The sequence below is a fragment of the Hipposideros armiger genome, unplaced genomic scaffold (assembly GCF_001890085.2).
Source record: "Hipposideros armiger isolate ML-2016 unplaced genomic scaffold, ASM189008v1 scaffold_202, whole genome shotgun sequence".
NCBI lineage: Eukaryota > Metazoa > Chordata > Mammalia > Chiroptera > Hipposideridae > Hipposideros > Hipposideros armiger.
In genome coordinates this window covers 933,766-941,981 of record NW_017731552.1, presented here as the reverse complement: position 1 = coordinate 941,981, position 8,216 = coordinate 933,766, and the positions used below count along the sequence as shown (strand labels likewise).

The window sequence follows — 8,216 nt, the reverse complement described above, 5'->3', positions numbered from 1 at the left end:
AGTTGGGTGGGGGAACTCGCAAAGCCAGGAAAACAACCGCCCAGCCCGCCCCTCGCCAACCCCTTCCCCCGCTACGCCCCTGGCGCAGCGGGCGGAGGCGACTCCTTTATATAATCGCGGGCGGGCAGGTTGGCTGTTTCATTTAGGGACCCAGAAGCCCAGCGGACCCGAGCCGTCACCCGAAAGCCCGCCCCCAAGTCCTTTCTGCAGCTGGGCAAACTGAGGCCCGGGGAGGGCCCGGCGTCTGGTCCGGGGGGCCCCAACCCGTGGCCCCCACCCACCTCCAGCTGCCCGGGCAGCCGTGACCCACGCCCGCGTCGGTCCTCGCAGTGCGCACAGCCCTCCCCGCCCCCGCTGCCATCCTGCCACGCCCCAGGCGTCGGGGGCAAAGCCCGCGCCCCCCCGCACCCGCCCAGCGCAGAGGCTGGGGGCCTGTTTATCTGGAGGCCCCCACCCCCCTCCACCCCGGGGGGCCCGCTCCCCCCGCGCCCCGGGGAGCTCTGGGGCCAGATAAGCTGGCAAGCTGGCACGGCGCCGCGCAGCGGGGCGGAGAGGTCAGAGGAGGGGGGGCGCTCCGGGGGCGGGCTGGACCCCCCCCCCAACTTGACAAAACCTAATAACAGCCCGGTCTCCCCGGCGCAGCGGGCGAAGCCCCACGGGAGGGCAGAGACGTGGCAAGAGGGGACCTGCCGAGCCTGTTCTGGCCTCCGAGGCCGAGGTGGGGGGGGCGGGCTGGGCGTGGGGGGGGGGACGGCTGCTGCTGCACCTTTAAGACAAGGGAGGACCCCTCTTGCCCTCGGAGAAACCAGGAAGGGAGTCGCGAGCATCATACGGGGCTTTGGCTGTACTGTACAGTTACTGTAGGGGCAGTGACGCCGCCGCCGCCGCCGGAGCGAGGGAGCTACGAGGGGAGAGGGAGAGAGGGGGAGAAAGAGACGCGGACCCCGGAGGCGAGCGGCCGAGGAGCCCAGTCCCAACTTCGGGCCCCGGCCCCGCGCGCCACGGCCCGGCCCGGCTCTGGCCTGGCCCCACGAGGTAAGTCAGTGCCCGGCGCGGCCCCCAGCACAGGGTGCAGGGCGGGGACGGGCCGGGGGCGATGCGCCCACCCCTGCCCTCACGGGGAGCCGGGGACGTTCCGCAAGTTTCAGAAGAGGGGGTGGTTGGCAGCTGCCGGGAGGCTGAAGGCTCCCTGGACCTCAAGCGCGGGTAGGGGGCGCCGCTTGGGATGGGGGGATTGGGGGCGAAGTGCAAGGGCTTGTGCGCCAGCCCCCGCCCCGGGTGCAAGGCTTTTCGGGGCTCCCAAGCGCGCGGGTAGCGGGGGAGGGGAAGCGGGGCTGCATTGAGGGTGGGGGGAGCCGGCGTGGGAAGCTAGGGGGGCGCGTCGCGTGCTAAGTTTGCAGCGGGGTGCTGGGGGCGCTCTTGCCCCCCGGGGGCCTATTCGGTGCTGCGTGTATACGTTGGAGTTGGCTAGGATTGAGCTCCATGGGGGATGGGGGGGAGGGGGCTGAAAAAACAGGGAGGGGGGCTTTGAAAGGAGGGGAAGGGGTGGGGTGTCCGGGTGGGCGGCCGCGACCGCGGCGGCCGCTGGGTGTCGTAGTCCTCCCATAGCTTGAGGCTGGCAGGTGGCAGGAAGGTCGAACTACAAGTCCCACGGTGCCCCGCGCCTGCGGCCCGCTGCGGCCCGCGGTTAGGGGCGGTGCGGAGGAGGGGCGGTGAGCGGCGGGCTTGGGAACCAATGGGCGCGAGACGATCGCGCGGCGCGGCGCGGAGGCGGGCTCAGGCGGCTCGGGGGCGGGGCCTAAAGCTAGGCTCCCCTTGCTGGCGGCCGGTGGCTGTCCCCAGCTTCCGGCTGCGCGGCCCGCGGGCCGGCCCCCTGCCCGCCCCTGGGCCCCTCCCCGCCTGGTTGTGTAACCGTCCCCAGCCCCCCCTCTGTGGCCCCCTGCCCCCAGGGGGGGGGGTCACCCTCCGGGTGCTCCCGGGGAAGGGCAGCGGCCCGGGCGGCCGCGCAGCGCAGGCGAGCCCGGGGATGCACGGCCTAGTACAGGCCGGGCCCGGGCGTCGGGGAGGCGGGCGGGCGGACCCAGATCCGGGGTAATTTGCATCGCCCTCCCCCCAGCCCGGGTGGGGATTGGCCGCCGGCGGCGGGGGGGTGGCGCGGGGCCAGGCTCACTGCCGCCTCCCGGCCCCTCGGAGGGAGCCAGCCCAGCCGCAGCCGCCGCCACCGCCGCCGCCGGGGCCGGGCCCCCTCGCCGCTGCCCCGGGAAGGAGGTAGGAACTCCCCGCGGGGGTTGTGCGGCGTGGGCCCGCGGGCCGGGGCGGGAGCTGTGCGCTGCGCCCGGCGCGGGGGAGGGGGCCGCTTCCTGCCCCCGCCCTGGCCTGACTCAGCCCTGGGTGGGGGGACCGGCCTGGCCCCTTGCTCTGGCCGCGCAGCCGCCCGGCCTCGTCTCCTGGGGAGGGGGCAGAGAGCACCCTTCTCCCCCGCCCGTGCCCCCAAAGCGCGTGACCCCGTCTCCTTTGGCCCGGACACCCCCTCCTTCCCCTTGACGCCACCACCACGTGCGAACCCTAAGCCCAGGCATAGGGGAGGGGGTGAGCTGGTGGGATCCGGCCCCCTCCTTCGCTCCTGGAACCGGGCCTGGATCCGACCTCCTCACCCAGCGCGGGGCCTGGGAACCAAGCAGGAGCCTGAGGGGAGCTCTGGTGCTGGTGCACCCAGGGTTCAGGCCTTTGCGGGTTTTGGGAGACACTGTCCGTGCTGGCTGGGAGAAGCCCGATGCACCGCAGCAATAGACTGGTGTCCAGCCAGGCCCGGGCACCCAGTGGGCGCCCACTAAATGTTTGGGGAACGCAGCCAGCAGTTGGCAGAGTGGCAGGGGTAGGCAGGCAACTCCTCTCCCCCAGCCAGGCAGCGGAAGTGAGAGAGGTGTTGGTGCCCCTTCCCCGGGCGTGCCCACCTGGCTCACCCATGGGTGGCAAGCCTGGTTTGCTCCCCCCTTTCTGCCAGCTGCCTCTGGGAGCAGGGCTGGCCGGAGAGGGCATCCGGGATTCCATGTCACCACCCCCTCCCCCCCGAACAGGGCCAGGGCGTAACCCTGAGTGTGCCGCTCCCACACTGAGGGGACCCTCCCCAGGACCAGCCGATCACTTCCTATTGGCAGAGCTGGTCTTGGGAGAGGTCTGGGGAGTCCAGGCTGGGCCCTGCTGCTGCCTGGGCCCGAGGGTTCCAGGCAGGGAACATTTTCACCCAGGACCACCCCTGGTGGGGCCCCTAGAGCAAGCTGGGCCTGGCACTTATCAGCTGGGCTTGGGGCTCTGTTTACCGCCAGCCATTGCTGTGGAGACTGGAGGAGGGGGGGCAGGGGAGCCTGGGGGAGGGGGGGCAGGAGCCAGTGGCTGGAAGAACGAAGCCCTGGGATCCGCATGCCTAATGAAGAAAGAGGAGCCATCGGGGACACTGAAATTTTAATTCGTGGGTCAGTTTGGGGGGGTATTTATTATTCAGTTCTGATTGGCTGCGGGGTGGCCATTCAGCACCCTGGCCGGGCCTAGAGCCTCACAACTCTCAGCACAGGCCCTTGGAGAAGCTGCCTGGGTGGCTGCAGGGAGCGGACGCGCCCCTTTCTCTGTGAGGGAGACTGAGGCTTGGCAGAGCTCAGCCTTTGCCCAGTGGGGGAGGTTCCAGGGCAGTAGCAATTTTTGTGTGTGCTTTTTTACTTCCTTTCTTTTCCTTGGGGCCCTATGACCCACAGCTGGGTCTGGCTGGTGGCAGTCCCCATCAACATATGAGGAAACTGAGGCCCAGAGGGGAAGCCAAACATGAGCGTGGGAATCCGGGGACTTAGAGCAAGTCTCAGAACGGGTGATGTATTGGGTAGGGGAGACTGAGGCCCAAAGGGAAGCAGAGAGCAGCCCAAGGTCACCCAGCCAAAGCTGAGTCTGACCCCTGTGGTCTGCCTTCCGGCTCTGGACTCATCCAAAGTCTTCCTTGTGTCACAGCTGAGGGGCGCCAGCCTGCCTATCTCCCAGAGGGCCAGGAGGTTAACAGCAGGTACCTGTTGGCCAAATGGAGCCTCCCCAGGGCTTACTAAACTCTTTGTCCAAAGAGGATAGTGAGGCTCAGAGAAAGCCTGAGGTGCCCAAGGTTACACAGTATAAGCCCTAGTCCTTCTGCCTCCCAGCCTTTCCTGGCAGGTAATTTTAAGGCCTGCAAGGCCCTTTTCTGTCCCCTCTGAGCCACTTTGGCACCTTGGCCCCCGGACATGGGCAGGGCTCTGGGTTTTATGACCCATTACACCTGAGGAGGTCACCTCACAAGAGCCAAGACTCAGGGCCAGCCTCTCTGATGCAGAGCCTGCCTGAAGAAGGGGTCTGCTGGGATTGCCAGTGCACTTGCTCTGTGACCTTGGACATGCCTCTTGGCCTCTCAGAGCCTGAACGGCTGGCTCCCCTGTGACACTGGGTTGTTGTAGGGTTCCCCCCTGGTGGTGCCTGCAGATCTGTGTTTTCTTTTCGTCCCTCCCTCTTGGAGGAAGCACCTGGGTCAGCTTGGGGCATGTCAGGGATTCTACTGGAGCTTGCACCGGATGGATGCCTGAGCCTGAGACACTCAGCAACCCCTGCGTGTCACCTTGTGCTCCAGGCACCTGAGAGACCATAAACTGCCCTGCAATGGCCCTGGACAATGAGGACCAGAGGAAGAGGCTTGGGTGGGGGCCAGTGTGTTCCAATCCCAGCCCTGTGGTCCGCTGAGGGAGGTCACATCCCCTCTGCCAGCCTCATTTTTCCCATCAGTACAATGGAGAGATTATCTTCAGCCCAAAAGTGTCATCGTGAGGATTTGCTGAGTGATTGCCCAGGAACATTTGTTGAGTGACTGTGCATTATCAAGGACTGGGGAAGCCCCTCCTGCATACCTTTGTTGGTGACCCATGGGGTCAGGGCCCCTGCCCTAGGTTCACAGATGTTGGCTGGACTCCAGCCCTGCCCCAGGCGCCCTGTGTGACCACCGGCAAGCCTCTCCCTTTTCTGGGCCATCATAAGGCAGCTCTGAGGAGGCGTGAGAATAAGCCATCCCTGGCCCCAAGGCCCCCAGGGTGGGGGATTTAGTCACCTGCTGGTACTTGGGGGCAGTGTGTGTGGGGAGGAGGAAGGAGCCCTGGGAGGACTAGTTAGGCAGGATGGAGCCAGGTGGCCTATGTTCAAATTCAGCTCTGCTGTGTGAACCTGGGCAAGTTGCTCTGTCTCTGAGCTTCAGTTTCCTGACCTGTAAAGTAGGACAGTGATTCTAGACCCTGCTTCCCAGAGCTGTGTGAATGGATGTTGAGATGATCAAGACCAGGCCTGCCCTCCCCCTCAGCCCCATTGAGGAGCAGCCACTGCCCTTGGGGCCCGAGGCCCAAGTTTGGAGCACCAAAGCGCAGAAGGTACCCCGTGGAGAATCTGGCGCTCCTGAGGAGTGTGGCCAAAGGGCCAGCCCCTCCATCTGTCCCCCCAGCAGGCTGTGGATGGCCACTTGGTGGAAGCGTTCCCACCCACGCCTTTCTGGTTTAACTGGAAAACAAGGCCGGGTCCCATCTCCTATTAGGATGTGTTTGATGGGAGGGAACTGGCCTGATTTGTGGGCACAGAACACTAGGGCCCCAACAGACCAAGCGCCCCTTTGTCTGGGGCTTTCAGGCTGGGAGTTGGGGTGGGGGTTGTGCCTGTGCAGGAGCCTCCAGGTGACCAGCGGGCCTCGGGAGGGAGGGAGAGGCCTGGAGGCAGAGAAGAGCAGGGCTCCTAGAGGTCACCCAGGCCTCTCCTGGGCATCTTGGATAAGCGAGTGCAGCCTGAGCAAGGGTGGGGTAGACAGGGATGGCATTCCCCGAAGCCTGGCTTTGCTTACCCCAGTGACGGGAAGCTCATTCCTTTCTCATCATTATGAATAGTTGTCTTCCCAGGGCTTCCTCTTGGTGTCGGGACTACACTTCCTGGCCCATGACAGCACTCAGAGCGTGGGAACAGGGTGGGCTTGAGCCCCACCCATGAGTTGGGGATTAGATAGGATCCCCATGGCCTCTTCATCCCTCCACTGTCACCACCCCCACACACATACACTTCCCACTGGGCCTGCAGCCTTCCTGCCTCTGGCCCTTTAAGGCCCGGGCAGGAAGCCCCTCCCCATTTAGGGCAATAAATGGACACTAAAATGGCTGAGGGCCTGTTTGCTGGTGACTAACCTGTTTGCTGGTGACTAGCCAGAGGGAAGCCTGTGAGGGCAGGGGGTGGGCTGGCAGTGGGCAGCCAGCAGCCACACTGGGTCTTTGGTGCCCCCCCCCCCACACACACACACACCGGGACAAGGAATTCCTGTCCCATTAAACCCCCAGCTAGGGACAGGGCCAGGCGGGGATTGGCACCAGGTCAGGGCAGGGTAACCCGTCGGGACCAACCTTGCAACACAAGCTACCTGCCTGGGAGGGGGCGGGGTGGCTGGGTGTGGGCCTGGCAGCTGCACCTGGGCACTAGACTTGCTGTGTGACCTTGGATTGTCGCCTACCCTCTCTGGGCCTGGTTTCAGTCCCCTAGCTTCTTCCTCAGGCACCACGACCCATTTCTTTAGCATATAGTAGGTGGAGAGGGGGCTGGGATAATAATTCAGAAGTGAGGTTCAAAAAGCTTCTCATCTACAGGGGCAGTGAACAGCCTCATTGGGCCTTTGGGGACTGGTGCCGGCACACAGTAGGTCCCTGAGCGACTGAATGGACAAGAGTGGGACTCTGAACCTAGAGCACTCCCAGTCCCCTTGCCACTATCACAACCCCTGAGGAAACAGGCACAGAAAGGTGCTGCCTCTTGCCCAAGGTCACTTAGCTTAGAAGTGGAGGAGCCGGGGTTTGGATCCTGGCTGCTGTGCATGGCACATAGTAGGGGTTAATTGCCCCTTCTTTGGTTTCCTGTGCCTGACCTTTGGAAGCCCTCTGGTAACCCAGCCTCCTCCTTCCCTGGTCCCCTCTCCCAAGTACCCATGTCCAGGCCTTTGCCCCTGCTGTCTCCCATGCCCAGAACGCTCTTCCTACAGTCTTGGGGTCCTTCCTGGGTGACAACTGCTGCTCCTGGGACCAGGTCAGGGCATTCCTGACCTAACCCTGTGCGTGTCTCAGTAGTTGAGTGGTGGCAGATTAGGCCCGCTCAGGTCTGAATCCCCACCTGGTGGCTAGTCTGCTGTGTGACCTCTGTGCTGGTCTAGTCATTTCCCTGAGCTTCTCCTCGTCTGTAAAGCCCAGGGCTTTACAATGGAGAAGATGAAATGAAGGTGCCTGGTTAGTTCCTGAAAGTTCTGAGACACAGAGGTGGCCCCTTGGGGATAGCTAAAAGCCAATCATGGTTCTGCTGCCTTAGAAAGAAGCTGCAGCAAGTGACCCTAGGTTAGATGGGAGGTGGGATCAGCACAATCCCCTGGCCCTGGGCGTGCCTGCCAGCCGAGTGGGTGGGGCTGGGTGTGGATTCTCTTGAGCCCATAGCTGTTTGGCCTTTGGTTCATCCGGTTGAATGCTGTGCCCCTACTGTGTGCCGCTCCAAGGAGTGCCCTATGCAGGGACCTGGGAACAGCCAGAGGGAGGAGGGCCCCAACTCCAGCCCAGGAGGAGCCTGCTGAGACCTGCCCCTTCACTGCCGAGTCAGCACCAAGGCCCGGAAATCCCATAGAGGCAGGCGAGCATGGGGGTGGAGCTGTGATAAAAGACAGCCCGGGTGGGTGTGGGCCTGAGCTCAGGGGACCCTGGCCCTGGCCGTTGAGGGTGGGGACCTGGCCGGCTTGGGGGTAGGGCTTCCTGGAGGAGAGAAGTTTCATTGGGTCATCACCACCGAGGAAGCCACCACATGTGAGGTGCACCTACTAGGTTCTCAGGTGCCAGGCGGGTTTCAGATGGACGGGAACCAGAAGCTGTCCTGGTGAGAAGATACTGAGGCACACAGTGGGTATTTTACTGCTAGGTCCCAACTGATCCACTGATGGGGCTCAGTTGATCTTCCTCTCTCATCTCACAGGGTCTTCCACCTCTTTCTTAGAGAAAGGACCCTGAGAGGCCCAGGTCAGGGCAGTGGCCCTGGGCGTGGCAGGCAGGTGGCATGTGTTCCTGAAGAGAGGGTGTGGGTCAGCTGTCTGCAGAGCCAGTTTAGTTTTCAGGGCGAGGGAGGAGGCAATGGCGTGCTGGGGGTGGGTGGAGGGGGATGAG

General features: G+C 64.1%; 1 protein-coding gene across 3 annotated transcripts in view; it reads left to right on the top strand.

The window, feature by feature from the left end:
- The first annotated feature begins 742 nt into the window (after nt 1-742).
- Nucleotides 743-8,216, top strand: part of ZBTB7A (zinc finger and BTB domain containing 7A) — a 13,844-nt gene continuing 6,370 nt past the window's right edge. The window contains exon 1 of one of the 3 annotated variants that reach the window (XM_019653505.1): nt 743-1,035. The gene's annotated coding sequence lies outside the window, so the exon portion shown is untranslated. Of the gene's footprint in view, nt 1,036-1,814; nt 2,269-3,385; nt 3,474-8,216 lie in introns of those variants that run through there. The other 2 variants (XM_019653506.1, XM_019653507.1) reach the window with 2 other exon arrangements.